At 43.6% G+C, this 16,343-nt stretch overlaps 2 long non-coding RNA genes and 1 other non-coding gene across 3 annotated transcripts; 1 reads left to right on the forward strand and 2 right to left on the reverse strand.

Moving 5' to 3' along the window:
* Positions 1–5,627: 5,627 nt before the first annotated feature.
* On the forward strand, positions 5,628–11,597 carry LOC120098148 (uncharacterized). Its single transcript, XR_015642952.1, has 2 exons — positions 5,628–6,144; positions 8,760–11,597. It is a non-coding gene; the product is annotated as an uncharacterized LOC120098148 (long non-coding RNA).
* Positions 11,509–15,879, reverse strand: LOC147999784 (uncharacterized). Its single transcript, XR_015642959.1, has 3 exons — positions 15,837–15,879; positions 15,448–15,502; positions 11,509–14,521 (listed from the first exon to the last, which is right to left on the reverse strand). It is a non-coding gene; the product is annotated as an uncharacterized LOC147999784 (long non-coding RNA).
* On the reverse strand, positions 14,365–14,509 carry LOC120098372 (small nucleolar RNA SNORA48). The gene has a single exon (XR_015643187.1). It is a non-coding gene; the product is annotated as a small nucleolar RNA SNORA48 (small nucleolar RNA).
* Positions 15,880–16,343: the final 464 nt, after the last annotated feature.

Here is a 16,343-nt window from a genome sequence, read left to right on the forward strand (position 1 = left end):
CGCAAGCTGAATCGTTTTTATCACCTTGTACAAAGCTGACCCACAGCAGAACGATCTGGAGAGAGTGAGAGACTTTGGAACACTCAGTCCTAAATGAGATGTCTTCATCAAACCCCACCCCTCAGCACTCTGGGAGCCGTGCAAAGGAGAAGGGGGAAACTGTAAGAACTGTAAGAGCCAGCGAAGGAAAACTCCAAGGAAAGAGCTGCTTCTGGACACAGCAGGGCTGATGCACATGCGAACTCACAGACTGTGACGGAAGGCACGACACGTTCACAGATTCAAACCAGACTGGGTCCCAGTGCCGAGAGGGGAAGAGAGGCTACGACCTACCTCCCTAAGAGGTGGCTTTCAATATGCTTTATTTGAAGATAGATAGATAGATAGATAGATAGATAGATAGATAGATAGATAGATAGATAGATAGATCGAGATATGCTGGGGAAATTTATTTCCTGACCCTGATGTTGTTTAATTGTTCTGTTTGCATCCTGTATCTGTATGGCTATGTCTTAGTTTAGGGAAGTTTTTTTTTCCTATAATCTTGTTTATGATCTGGTCTATGCCATTGACCCGGGCTTCTTTTCTCTCACTTATGCCTAAAATTCAAAGGTCCCGGCTTTTAATGGCGTCCAACATTTCCTGAAGTCCCTTCTTTATGTTTTTGCTTCACGGTTCTCACATTCTTTGCTTATTTCATCTAGATCCTCTGTCTTTGAGTCTCGAGTCTCGTCTGCTGGATTCATTCTCCTTGCAAGGCTTTCCCTTGCGTTTTCTAGTTGAGCTATTGGAATTTTCAATTCTTTCTTCACTTCGGCTTGAGCTTTTCTCGTCAGCGTTTCCATCTTCATATTGAATTCTGTTTTCGAATCACGGATTGCCCATGTCATTTCTATCAGCCTTGCTTCTGTTTCCTTGGGCATCACTCAGCCCTTGGTTCTCCTTAGGTTCCCTATCTTTGAGTTCAGTGAGCTGTTTCTAAGTGTCTTCCCTAAACTCCTTAAGTTATTTGATGAAGTGTATGATGTTTTTATTTTTTTGCTTCTTGGGGTTTATCTGGGTGGTTCTTAAGGGCAAACATTTCTACAGGACATGTGGATCTGTGAGTGTGTGGTGCAGAGGTCCTGCCTACATCTCTCGTAATATTTTTGTTTTTACAATGACATCTGGAGATGTATATTAATCAGTTAGGGTTTTACTGCTGTGAACAGTCACCATGACTAAGGCAAGTTTTATAAAGGACAACATTTAATTGGGGCTGGGTTACAGGTTCAGAGGTGCAATCCAGTATCATCAAGGCAGGAATATGGAAGCATCCAGGTAGGTGTGGTACAGAAAGAACTGAGAGTTCTACATCTTCTGCTGAAGGCTGCCAGTAGAAGACTGGCTCCTAGTCAGCTAAGATGAAGGTGTTAAAGTTCACACCCACACTGACACACATATTCCAACAAGGCTACACCTCCAAATAGTGCCAGTCCCTGGGCCAAGCATATTCAAACCATGACAACATGTGAAATTCTTTTATTAGTTCTGTGTCTGATATGGACAGAGAAGATTGGGGAGGAACACAGGATATATGTGCTGGGTTGGGCCTAAAGGTTGGCTATAGCTTAAGTGGAATGAAGTCAACTGGAAGGAAACTGAGCTAATGTGCAGGATGGGTATCCTGGTCTAATCCTGGAGTTTGGATAGTTCTGGGGTTCGGGGTGAATGGAGGCAATAATCAGCCAGACTCACCTGGTTAGATCCTTAGTGTGCATGATATAACTGGGCAGAGGTTAAATAGGATATAAGAGGGGTCTGTAGGTGAGAGCAAACAAAATGTGTCCTGACTGGAGTCTGAACGTTAAGCCTGCACAAAACAGTGTTGACTAAACTAGGCTGGGATGCGAGGTGTGGTACTTAGTTTAGGTCTGCAGGATTAAGGAAGACGTATGGAAGGAAGGATTCACAGGGCTCATTCCTAGTGAAGAATGTGCAGTATCTGACTGGGCAGAGAGCTTGGAATATGGCTGAGGAGGATCCTCAAGGGTGGGAGCTGTACTTTACTCAAAAGTATCCTAGTAGTAGAATAGATAGAAGCCTGACTCTATTCATCGTTTCCTCCAAAGCAAAGAGCCCTGTCAGGTCAAGAACTGTCACTGGCTGTTATCAAGGAGCCGAATGAGGCTATAATTCAGCCTAAGAATTAAATACGAGAGTATAAACTATCCTCAGGGAATCCTAGAACCTCAGGGTTTTTCTGAGATAACCATCTACTGCCAAGGAGCTAAGGAAACCAAGATCTAGACATTTGAGGTTCCCAATGAAGTATCTGACAACAGACATTTGGAACCAAGTCCCTTCTTCATTAGCTGTATCTACACAAAGGCACCATGTAAATTGTAGAGACATCGCTCCTAGATCCCTGCTGAGACAGGTCCCAGGCTACCATTTAAAAAGAGACATAAAAATAAGGAATTAATATGAAACTATACTGGCCCTCTCTGAACGACAATTGTAATTAAGGTTTATGTTGTAAGTTTAGGGAAACTGAAAGTGAATATCTTTTATTTAGAAAATTGAGGAGACTTGAATAGGGCTATAGATTATGTACATTATCGTGTCAGTTAATATTCCTATTTTTATAATTGTGACCATTAGAGAATTTGCTTGCATTTGGCAACTAAACACTGAAGTAAAGTATTATGTACAACTTACTGTTAAATGACTTTTTGAACCGGGGTGGGCGTGGGGTGAGATTGTTTTGTCTATAAAGCACAGAAGGAAAGAAGGGAAAAAGGAAGGGAAAAGAAAACGATAACAAGATGAGTCAAAAGACTGGCCTGTTTAAATGGGGTATAATTGTGATGGTTTGTATATCCTTGGCCATGGCATCCTTGGGAGGTGTGGCCTTGTTGGAGTAGGTGTGTCGCTGTAGGTGTGGGATTTAATACCCTTGTTCTGGTTGCCTGGAAGGAGGTCTTCTCCTAGGGATCTTCAGATGAAGATGCAGAACTCTCAGCTCCTCCCGCATCAGGCCTGCCTGGACGCTGCCATGCTCCTGCCTTGATGATAATGGACTGAGCCTCTGTGATGGTTTGCATGTGCTTGGCCCAGGAAGTGACACTATTAGAAGGTGTGGCCCTGTTGGGGGAAGTGTGTCACTGTCAGGGTGGGCTTGGAGACCCTCCTCCTAGCTGACTGAAGATGCTCAGTCTGTTCCTGGCTTCCTTGGGGTAAAGATGTAGAACTCAGCTCCTACTGTGCCACACCTGCCTGGACGCTGCCATGCTCCCGCCTTGATGATAATGGACTGAACCTCTGAACCTGTAAGCCAGCCCCAATTAAATGTTGTCCTTTATAAAACTTGTATTGGTCATGGTGCCTGTTCACAGCAATAAAACCCTAACTAAGACAATCACTGAACCTGTAAGCCAGCCCCAATTAAATGTTGTCCTTATAAGAGTTGCCTTGGTCTTGTGTCTGTTCACAGCAAAAAAACCCTAACACAGTAATAAACTCTATTAGTTATTAATATGGCCCAGTCAGCCCCCAATGATCAAGGCAGAGTCCTATGGCTTATTTAATCAGCTCTTACACAGTTACTGGGGGATTAGCCCTAGTCTATACTTCTGTTGGCTACACTGCATACTTCCCAACTGTTCTCCCCAAGTACCTGCTGTTTGAATCTCACATAGCTTACTTCTGCCTCAGCAGTCTGTCTTGGGGAATATTTATCTTGGGCATGTGTTCTGGTCTGTCTTGTCTAGTGGAGACCTATCTCTTTCTCTTCTTCCTCCTTCACTCTCCTTCCTCATGGTCCCTACCTGTGCTGTCCGCAGCTCAGTAACTGAAATTCCTCATCTTCTATTCTCCCCAGTAATTGGTTGTATCCACTTTAACCCATAACTCCTTGGGGGAACAAGGCTTACATAGCATCACTTATACAACCAGATCTTGGGGGCCAGTATTTAGCATTTGAATACACAGCAGCAACAGACCAACCCCCACAGATTTGTGGTTAAAACTGTAGACTAAAGGAGGAAAATAGTCTTTCTTTCTGTTCTTGGAATAACTGAGTAACGGTATCCTCTGTGGACATAGAGACTGATATTTGAGGAAGAGAAGATGTAGTATCAACAAGAATTCTAATGTGTCCATACTGTGTGGAGCACCATGGTTGGGTCAAGCATGGTGGTACCAACCTGTAATTCCAGCACACAGCAAGCAGGGGCAAGAGGAAGAAGGGCAGTGTCGACTTCAGCTCATTCATATAAAAAGCCAAGTTTAAAACTGATGCTTCTGTTAATAAACACCCTTTTGATTTCTAATCACGTGAGTTCAGAGCTGGAGAGATAACTCAATGGTTAAGATCACTTGTCCTTGCAGATGACACCCTCATGGTGATACATAACCACCAATAACTCCAATCCCCGAGAATCTCACACCATCTTCTAAACTCCGTGGTGCACATATAGATGTGCCACAACCATAAACACAACTACAACAAAGCTCATACACATAAAATAAAGCAAAATCTAAAAATAAAAATACAAGTTCTGCTAAATAGGCTATGTCTATCACCACAACTAGTCTGAGAGTTAGTATGGTCTGAGTGTGAATGCCCTCCAGTGGGGGATATCTGGGGAGGGGTGTAGAAGGTATGGCCATCATTACCAGTATACGGGGTGTGTGTGTGTGTGTGTGTGTGTGTGTGTGTGTGTGTGTGTGTGTGTGTGTCCCTGTGAGACCACGATGCCTCTGTCGGTAAAGGGTGTGGAGAGAAACCACTCTAGAAATGGTTTCAGGGAACAGCATCTGCTTTATTATATATGAACAAGCACTTACACAGTGCAAACCTATCAACTGATTGATTAGTGCATTACCTCAGATTGGACACAGAGCATTCATACTCCAGGGTCTCTATGCCTAAGAAGCACATTAAAGCAGACGTGGAGAGTGCAGACTTGTCTGCAAGCCAGCTACCAGCTGCTCTACCTCAGAACAGTGTTGTGCCTTCAGCAGCATGGCGAGCGAGCGGTGCTTCTTATTTAGAAGCACAGCGTGCCACATACGCTGGTAATGCTTGCATTTTCTCCTACATGGGCTGGCTGGAGTAAGTGTATCACTGAAGGTGGGCTCCACTCGAAACATTTCTAGTTCTCGTTCTCTCTCTCTCTCCTCTCTCTCTCTCTCTCGCTCGCTCGCTCGCTCGCTCTCTCTCTCTCCCTCCCTCCCTCCCTTCCCCCCCATCTCTGCTTTGTGCTTTCCAATCTGAGTTCTCAGATTGCTGCTCCAACCACACCGTGCTTGTCTACCAATGACCCCGTTTTTCCCTCTGAAACTGAAAGTCTCCATAAACTCTTTCTCCTATACTTCTGGTCATTGTATTTTATCACAGCAACAGAAAACTAATACGCTTAGTACAGTTAGGAAACATTGTAGAAGAGAGATGAAAAGATTTAAGAGGTGGAAGTTGGGAGGGGGGGTGCTCTACAACACTCTACTCAGACATGATACAGTCCCTGTAGTCATGAACACAGCAGCTATAGATGCCTACACAGGATTGGGCCTCTCACCTGTCCATCATGAATAAAGGAGGTACACATGAGTCCCCATCCCTTTCCGACTGTTAGTTGTTTCCTGGAGGAGGGATTATAGTTTTCCTCAGTGATGTACCCACTGAGGGATTCTTGGGAAGAAAGAGTGCAGAGAAAAAGGAACAAGAAACCAGAGGGTAATAGAGATGAATCAACCACAATGCACTGTGTGTGTGTGTGTGTGTGTGTGTGTGTGTGTGTGTGTGTGTGTGTATCACAATGCGCTGTGTTTATACATACATATATTTGTATGAGGGAGAGAAAAACTGTGAGAGATTAAAGAAAAAATTAAAAACTTCAGTTCAACTATACCCTCCAAATGCCGGGTGTTTGTGTGGTTTTGGAAGGAGCAGGGGGTAGAGTCACAGCTGTTTCCTGTGTAGCGCTGGTGAGCGGTAGATCAGTTCCTTTGAGATTTTCAGATGCCTTTGACTGTACAGTAGAGGTCCAGGGACTCTGAAGAGCAGAGAGGACCTTGGGAATCCTTGGTAAACATGCCTTTCAAGAGGAAGAGCACCCATCGTAAAAGGAGCAAGAAACAAGCAAACAGTAGAAAGATGGGGTAAGTCTTGAGAAAAAGGCAAACCATTAAGGTAGTGTACATGTGGTTCGACAGAAATAGAATCCGACTTCTCAAATGAGCCCTCTTTGAATTTCGTAACAATGCCAGCCTAGAAATTCACACAAAGCTGAACAGGATGTCGCCTTGCCGCTCACACAGCTTCGAACATTCTGACACAGGGCAGCATCATAGCGAGTCTCACGCTGCAGCAGACAGGGCTGCAGCAGAGCCCTGCTGTGACTGCTGGAATTAGACCACATTTCGAGGGTGCGTGGTGATTTATAAAGCCTGTTACCAGCGTCTTTGCATTGTGTGCTTCCCCGCAGCCATACAAGCTAAAGAAGATGTATGTGTTCACCTGTGTGCGACAGATGAGGCGGAATGACAGCCACGTTGCCTAGCCAGGCTCTTCTCAGAAAGCCTATCCCCTGGTGCTGTTTGTCTTCTTCTACTGTGAAGCCTCTTTTATTCTTCCCACAACTGGGGCGGGGTTATTAATAGTTTTCCCATATTTTTAAGGTCTAAGGTAAAAATAGCTTAGAGTAAAATGAAAGGTTTGACATCATCAAATGATGTCAGAGGGAGCCAAGATTAGAATTTCTGTTTCCTGAGTTGCTATTTCTTCACTAATCCATTAAACATTCACCGATGATTCAGCTGGAGATATTTTGACCATTGTTCTAGTAGTAACTACATAAATGCTTGAACCAAAATTCATACAGAAAATATGCTTGGCATAAATCTCTTAATGAGGGGCTGGGATGTAGTTTGGTTGGTAAAATGCTCACCAAGCATGAACAAAGCCCACGTCCTAGTTAGAATTCTATTGCCGTGATAAAACATCATGACCAAAAGCAACTTGAGGAGGGAAAGGTTTATTTGCCTTACAGATCTCTATTAAGGCCCATCATTTAGGGAAGCCAAGACAGGACCACGATGCTGGAGGCAAGAACTGAAGCAGTGGTGGGGTGCTGCTTATTGGCTTACTCCCCCCGGCTTGCTCAGCCTGCTTTCTGATACAACCCAGGACCACCTACCCAGGAGTGGCACTGCCTAAAATGAGCTGGGCTTTCTTATATCACCTATTAATCAAGAACATGCACTTCCCCCAAAAAAAGAGAAGAAAAGAAAAAGAAAATGTCCTCCCTATAGGCAAACTTATTGAGGCATTTTTTAAATTGGTTTCCTCTTTCCAGATAACATGATAAAAATAAATAAATGAATAAATAACCAAGACACCCCTATATCACATAAACTGGGTTTGGTGGTACACATCAACTTCCCAGCACTTGGGATATGAATGCAATAGCATTAGAAGTTCATGGCTGTCCTCCACTACATAGCAAGGACAGTGCCAGACTGGGATGTTTGAGACCCTTTTCCCAAAAAGCAACAATGAAAATATTCTCTTAGAAGCAATTATAATTCAATTTATTACCACATTTACTTTATTTTTCAAGTTTCAAAAAAAGATAATTGTAATACTGTACAAGCTAAAAGCTCCTTCACAAAAGGAAGTTTAAAAGTCACAAAATTGCTAAAGCAGATGTGGCTATTAAAAAGAAAGAGGAAGTTTAAAAGAAAACAAAGTATTCAAATCACAGTAGACTGTCAGGTGTTGGAATGTATGACTGCACACATTGTAACAGTCACGCATGGGAGATTTTAGATTTTTCAGTACAAAGTCCCCCGTTCATGAACGTATGTTGGATGATTTTTTTTAATCTTTATTAACTTGAGTATTTCTTATTTACATTTCAATTGTTATTCCCTTTCCTGGTTTCTATTTTATTTACTTGAGATGTGATATGAGCGCCAGTTAAGGAAAGGCCAGCAAATAGGAGGCTGAAAATGTTTCTTCTCTTTTCTAAAATATCTTGGCTTTAAAAAATTACTTTTTCTTATATTCAAGTAACTTTTGAACAAAAGTTCCAGAACTGGAACAGTTTATAGAACTTGGCAACAGAGCAGCAGAGAGAAATTAATTCTGCCTTAAGTACAATGGTGTGGTCTCAGTTGAGAAGTTACATAGCCATTGAAATCAGTCTAATATTTCTTACATTTTTTTCTTGATTGGTTTTAAGAAATAGTCTATTTAGACCAGTGTAGTCTAAACACACTGTATAGTTCAGACTGGCTTTGATCAGAAGGCAATGATCCTTTTAACCCTTAAGTGATGTAATTACAGGTATGAGTGACCATGTCTAAAGAGCTTGCATTTTTATTGTTTTAGGTTGTGTGTGTGTGTGTGTGTGTGTGTGTGTGTGTGTGTGTGTGTGTGTCTTGCACACACGTACATGTGCATTTGATGTGGCTCTAAGAACCAAATTGGGTTCTTCTACATACTAGGCAAGATGTAGCATTGAACTGTGAAATGGAAACTAACGGGTTCTTTGGAAAGTCAGTTGGATGATGTTTTGCTGGGGCAAATACATAAAGGTACATGCTGTTAAAATGGACACAGATGAAAGACTAAGGCATATTCAAGAAAGAACATTTCACTGAAGCAGACACAGGAGAGAGGATGTTCTGCTAAAGCAAATGCATGAAAGGTCACATGATGAAGGATTCTTTGCTAACAATATCCATGTATTCACCCACCTTACTTTTCATAGTTGAGTCACATTTGTTTGGATTCCGAGGACTCAGGCTGATTGGATGCACATGCTGAGGCAAGACCCATGCAGAGGCAAGGCACATGGAGGACCGTGATGTTGGAGAGTATAAATAGGATGGAGTGATGGAGACAGAGTTTGGCTTGCTGGTACAGCTAGCTGTGCAACACTTGTGTGTCTCGCATCTTCACTCATCTTCACTTAATCTGAGAGGCATAGCCAAGAACTTCTCCTGGTGTCCCTCTGGGTCCCTCCTGCTGACTCCAGCCCAGGCTGAGGCCTAGCTGTCTCTGCTAGGTTCTGCCACTGCTGTTGCTATCTCGACTCTACTGAACTGGACTGCTGGTGTACCTATGAAAAGTGTATCCGTGAAGTGTTGGCGAGTGGATCCAGCTGCTGCTGGCTAACCTGTGAACTACACTGCTGATTTCCAGACACCACAGATGGGAGTTGCTCAAAAAAAAAACCTTTCTAAACAGGTCCACTTCCCCCATATCCTTTCTTTTCCACTACCTCTGGTGGGTGATGGGCTACAAGGGAGGTTAAAGCATTTAAGAACCATCATTTTTCAAAAAAGGTTTGTGTATTAGTCAGGGTTCTCTAGAGTCACAGAACTTATGGATAGTCTCTATATAGTGTGAGAAGTTGTTATGGTGACTTACAGTCTGTAGGCCAACTCCACAACAATGGTCAGTTGTGAGTGGGAAGTCCAAGGACCTAGTAGTTGCTCAGTCCCACAAGGCTAGTAGATTCTAACAAGTAGTGCTGGCAAGTAGATGTGAGTGGTGAAGAAGAGCGAATCTTCCTCCTTCCAATGTCCTTATGTAGAGCTCCAGCAGAAGGTGTGGCCCAGATTAAAGGTGTATGCCACCAAGCCTGGATCTGGGACTTGTTTTGTCCCAGGTTGACCTTAAACTCAAAGATCCCCTTGCCTTAGTCTCTTGGGATTCATAGCCACTTTGCCTCAAGATCTCCATGCCAAGATCCAGGTCAAAATCTTGTATCTCCCAGCCTCAAGACCTGGACCCCAAGTGAGCCTTCCAGTTCTGGACTGTAGTTCATTCAAGATATAGTCAAGTTGACAACCATTACAGTTTGGAAAAATTAAAATTATCCCTAGCCCTTGAAAAACCATTTCTTTTCTCAAAACACATGCAGTGGCCAGTATCTAATACCAAAGCAAGGCAATAGTCAAAGACTAAAGAGACTCATATACTTCAATACATGTAATTAGCCAAACCAAAAGTATTCCAAGACAATAATACATGGCACAGAAGATGATTGGTATGTACAATCCAGAATAATCCATAACTCTCTGCCCCCAAACTAGAAAATCCACTTTAGTTACATGTGTCTATTTGGCTTGTTAAAGTCTATAAGATTAAAGAATAATATTTAGTGTATTGTGAATGCTAACCTTCTAACTAGATAAGATCTAGGTTTTATGTTTTGGTTCCCATGCTACATTTCCACCTGAAAAGTAAGATAATCTCAGTAGTCTGATACCCTCCTCTAAATAACTTGTGAACTCTACCTCTCTCTAGCCCCATTCCTGCTCAAGTCTTCTGAGGGTGCAACCCAACCACACAGAGCTGGGCCTTACGTGGGGTATCCACCCTCTGCTCTTCACTGCTCTACATGGCCAAGTGGGTAGACCTAGAGCTGGAAGGGTAAATGGCTGGAGCTGGAAGTCGGTCACAAACTACAACACTGTTTCTTGTCACTTGTGCAAAATTTGTTTTTGGCTTAGTCCTTCCCACTAGAGAAAGCTCAACCATGGATGCGTTAGTGACCACAGTTATTTCAGAGGCTGGCCTCCACAAGTGAGAAAGCAGAGTTCCTGACCGCACTAAGTTCATTCATAGAAACCAGATAGAACTAGAGTCATTTATTTGACAATCTAGGTTGCGTCTTTTACATTTTAACTCTGTTTCCTTTTGTTTTCTTCACATTGACAATTTCACACATGTACACAACAAAATATGGTCATATGAACTCTCTTTACCCATCCAATTCCTCCCACACATCATGTGTTTCTCCCAACATCGTGTATTTTTTCTTATAATCCACTTTGTCCAGTTAACGTTGTCCTTACATGCACGGGTGTGCAGCCATCCCCTTGACTACGAGAACCCTAGCAGTTGTCATATCACTAATTAAAAATGATCTTCCCTCCCCCTGCTACTACCCACTGCCAGTAACGTCTGCTCTTTAATCATTCACCAACACCAGCAGCAAAGTCTGCACTTTAATCCATGTAAATCTCACAACTCAGGCAGCAATTAGAGAGCTGCCCTTGGATAAGTGAAGCAGCTCGGCAAGCAGAGATGCAGGGTGTCTCCTGCAGCTTACCTGGAAGTTCAGTTGTTCAGATGCTAAAGTCAAGCAGGTAAACTCTCCCAGGATGCCTTCAGGAGTCTCACACAAATCTCAGTCACAGCTAGCAATTCGATGGAGATGTCTCCAACTGGTGGGACCAGAGTACCTCAGAGACCAAGGAAGGAACTACTGCAAATCTAATTGATTGCATTCATTGCGTGAACTCAAGCGCCTAGGCAGCTTCGTATATAATAAACAGTGTGAACATAGGCAGCTTCATGTATAATAAACAGTGCTTGCTACGCTTCACCCAAAAGGGGCGCTCAACGAAAATCACTATCTAGACAAATACAAGAGAGCCAAGAACGTTCCCATTCCAAGAGTTACATCTTTGAACAACTTGTGATGTCGTTTTTGTTCATAAAATAAAGTGTGTAGAAAGTCACACTGTTGGTACTTGGGGAGTAACTTCCCCATGCATTATAAACTTTAAAATATAAATTAAAATTTAAAATATAATTCACGCTTTATTCTTGCCTCATTGTGGATGCGTTGAAATGAAGATCTCATCACACTCTCTAAGCTCATGGCTCAAGTGATCCCACTGCCTGTGTCCCCTGAGTTTAGTTCATGCTTTTAAAAGACTTCCTTATATCCAATGTAGAAACTTTTTCAGTATTATATTTCCCTTTTATGTCTATAGTAGGCTTAGGGCAATGACTTGTATTTTTCCTCATCCCTTAGAACTGCTAAGAAATGTTTGGTTATATTTTTCAACTCATATTAAATTTATCAATCTGAAAATACTATTTTTATTTTTTAACCTATATAACTAAATGAAAGGAAACATTCATCCTTTTTGCCTGAGATCCGACCAGGCTTCATGTTCCTTTGTTCCCACATTTGATCGTGTGGTGGATCAAGTGACACTTTGCTAACGTGCATGATTCATAAAAGCCACGTAAGGACAAAGCACTCACCCTACCGACACTGGTATTTATCTTTCCCTCACCCCTTTCCTTCCTTTCTTCTCTTCCCTCATCTAACTGTGCACCTACAACCTAGCTCACAAACAAAGCTACCGTCAATAACATAGATCTCTTGCTATAAAAGCACAGAGACAACAACTGTGAAAATAGCAAGAAGTATGAGGAAGTCACTTTTTCTTACTGGACATGCACCGCGTTCCGCTTTCCAAATATAGCTTATGATTCTGTTATTGTACCACTGTGCTTTGCACTTGCACACCGGTGGCTGTTAGAAGAGCATTGTTAGCAGATGGGAGTCTGAGGGGGAGGTGAGTGGCAGTGTGCTGTACCCTGGGTTTCCTCAGGTTCGTATCCTGAGACAGGCATCTTAGTACACGTGCAGATTGAAGTTGTTGGAGTTAACACTCTACCCTGCTGGATAATTCTGGAAGGTGGCTAGGATTTGTCACTGAGTAATTCTCCCTGGAGGTAGCACTGTCCCTGGGGGATGAGAGAGACAGAAGTATGTCACGGAGGAGGAGAAAACAAGGCCCTTTGCTTTTGATTAGAATTATTAGTATTCGTATGAACTCGGTTTTTTAAGTGTTTGTAATGCACTGAAATATTCACACCAACATGCAGTTCTATCTAGTGGGAGCGTACCTACTGGGAGATTGAGGGTTATGTTTATGATCTACAATTCTAAATAACAGTATGATATATATGCATTATCCTTTTCTTTAAAAAAAAACTTTTTATTGATTCTTTGTGAGTTTCACATCATGTACCCCCAGTCCTGCTCATCTCCCCATCACCTCATATCTGCCCTTCACCCTTGCAACCTTCCCCCTCCAAACACACACACACACACACACACACACACACACACACACACACACACACCAAACCATAAGGGACATCTTATTATGGCAACTGGAGTATGTCAATGTGTATATCCTATCCACACATCTTAACTTGCAAATGTTCATTACAATGGATCATTGGTCTGGTTCAAGATCTCTTGACTTCTGTGACACCATCAATGTTGGATCCTCACCGGGACTCCTCCCAGTTATCTTGTTGTTACCCTGTATCAGAAAGATTCTGTAGCTTTGGATTAGCAGGACTGCCCCTTTCCCCTGTCCCAACTGTTCATAGAAGATATAGTCTTTGGGGTGGGCCACTTCAGAGCCCTGGGTCTGGGCCTGAGTAGTAACTGAACTGGTCAGCATACTGGCTCTCCCTTATCTGTACCACCAGGGCGAGCTCTCCAGCACTATTCTGGCTAGCGTTGCCGTCACTGAGAGGCAGAGTTAGTAGCTCTCCTGCTCTCTCGTCCTCACAGCCATCTCTCTTGACTACCGTAGGTGGCAAGGGAAGCATCACCTCCTCCCTAAGCCACCTCATGACATAGGAGTGGCAGGGACAGCTCTCCCTCAATCTCACAGCTGGCTCACACATGCCCTGACACCAGGGTCAACTCTGTTGTGCTGTCCAGGTGAGGTGCAAGGCCTGCTGTCCAGTGTTGCAGCTGGTGAAGGGCAGGGATTGTTCTCCGCTCATGACCTGCGGGCTGTGTTCCCGACTGTCTCAGGTGGCAAGGGGCAAGGGGGAATCAACTCTGCATCCATACCACTCCACCACAGACGAGCAGTGTGTTCAGCTCTCCCATACTCACCCCTCAGGGCCAGCTCACCCATACCCCAGCCACTAGGGTCAACTCCACTGTGCAGCCTGGCCAAGGTGCAGGGCCAGATTTCCCAAGTGTTGCTAAAGCTGAGAGATGGAGGCAGCTCTCCAGAGCGCCACAGCCAGTGACAGGGTCAGTTCTGCACAGTACCGGCATATCCATGTGGTCCCCAGAGGCTGCACACCCCAGGGATGTCACCATGTTCTCTAGTGATAATGGATATCGACACCGACACTGCCTGCTACTGTGTAGCCATGGACTCAGACATGGTCCTTAGCAGAAGCTCGGGCTGGGACCTTACCAACCTCACAAGAGGCTATTCCTGTCCACTGAGTCTCCAGTTCCATCTCTCTCTTCATAATGCCTAAGTTGTTCCACTTCTCTTTCTCTCCCATCCCAGCACCACACACATGCACATTGTAGTGGCTCCAGCTGCAGGATGGCCATATGGCTGGCAGGGCCCCTGGGAGACCTCAGTCCACGATGTCTTGCATGGCAGCAAGCAGTGTCTAAGGCCTGGCTGTGCTGTGCACTGGAGGGCAGGTCTGTGGGTGGCACAGCAGAACGCAGGTCTCTCTGTCTTCCTCCTCCTGGGCTGTGTGCTGCCTGGTTTGGTTTGATTTGATTTTTATGTGTCCTAGGCATAAAATAGCTTTGGCCACCAAGCCAGGCGTCGAGCTAGGATGAACAAAGGACTGCCATCTGCTCTGCTCCTGACTGATAATAAGAACATCACCATTCACAAGGTGTCTCTTCGCCCACTGCCAGGATATTATTACTCTTTTCTGAACAAATGGAAAGAGCAATATAAATTGTGCATAAAAAACTAAACATGTAAAATAGAATAACAATTCTCCTGAAAACGGAAGTAAGTCCTGACACCTGTAACCACAAGGATGACATTATAGGTGAACAAGGGTGACACTGTGCCAAGTGAAATAAACCAGACAGAAAAAGAAAAAAACACACAATCTCATCTACATGTGGGATCCAAAAAGATGAAAATGTATAGCAACAAACGAATGGTGCGTACCGAGGACAGAGCAGAGAGGAGAGCGGAAGAGATGGTGTCCTGGGGTTTCTGTTGCTGTGAAGAGATACCATGACCACAGCAACTCTTCTAAGGAAAGGCATTTCACTGGGGCTGCCTTACAGGTTCAGAGGTTTACTCAGTCCATTATCATCATGGTAGAAAGCACGGTGGTGTGCAGGCAAACAGGGTGCTGAAAGGGGAGCTGAGAGTTCTACAACTGCAGGCAGAAGGAACAGAGAAAGGCACTGGGCCCACCTTCAACATTTGAAACCTCAAAGCCCCATTCCCAGTGACACACTTCCTCCAGTCACATTTCCTAATCCTCAAAAAGTGCCCTCCTCATGAGCCTATGGGGGGCATTTTTACTTAAACCACCATAGATGGGGCAAAGGGTATGAAGTTGCAGTCATATAGGTGTCTTAGGTAGGGCTTTACTGCTGTGAACAGACATCTTGGCCAAGGCAACTCTTATAAGGACATCATTGAATTAGGGCTGGTTTACAGGTTCAGAGGTTCAGTTCATTATCACTAAGGCAGGAGCATGGCAGCATCCAGGTAGACATGGTGCAGGAGGAGTTGAGAGTTCTACATCTTCATCTGAGGGCTGCTAGCAGAATACCGGATTCCAGGAAGCTAGGATGGGGGTCTCAAAGCCCACACCCACAGTTACATACTCACCACAGCAAGGCCACATCCACTCCAACAGAGCCACACCTTCTAGTAGTACCACTCCCTGGGCCAAGCATACATAAACCATCACAATAGGATAAGTGTAAAGAGGTCATTATAACATAATGACATAATATATAACATAAGGAGGGCGCCTGGGTCCAAGTTTCATTATAGAGCCATAGAAGAAAAACAGCATGAACTTGGCACCAAAATCTCACATGTAGATCAATGGAATGAAACAGAAACCTAGTCATAAATCTGTGGAGCTAGAATCACATGAATTTTGACAAAAATGGCACATGTACTCACTGTAGAAACGATGCTTCTTTAACAAATGATGCTGGGGAAACCTGATACTCACATAGAAAGGAATGAAACTACTCAGTATCTCTCACCTTGCACAAACGTCAACTCCAAATGGACCGAAAACCTTAATGCAAGACCTAAAGCTTACCTCTGACAGAATTAGTAAAATATGCAAAGAACTAGAAGACTAAACAGGAAAACAGTCTATCAAAAATGGAATAAGGAACTGAGCAGAGTTTTCAAATGAAGAAATATAAGAGGAACACAATTCGAATGATGGGGTCCCGTTTCATTCCTGTCAAAGAAGCCATCAACAAGAAGACAAAGGGCAACACTGGAGAGAGTCTAAATGCAGCCACTTGGGAAATCGGTGTGGAGAGTCCCTAAAATCTAGAACCACCGTATGATCCAGCTATACCACTCCTGGGGAAAAATCCAAAGGACTGTATAATTTACTAAAGAAACACCCGCACATTCCTGTTTGAAGCGGTTCTATTCACAATAAAAAGGAAAGGGAATCAGCATAGATACCCATCCACAGATAAGTAGATAATAAAAATTTATAAATCCACAATGAAATTTTATTTAGCAGAAAG

The sequence above is a fragment of the Rattus norvegicus genome, chromosome 18 (assembly GCF_021556685.1).
Source record: "Rattus norvegicus strain SHRSP/BbbUtx chromosome 18, alternate assembly SHRSP_T2T, whole genome shotgun sequence".
NCBI lineage: Eukaryota > Metazoa > Chordata > Mammalia > Rodentia > Muridae > Rattus > Rattus norvegicus.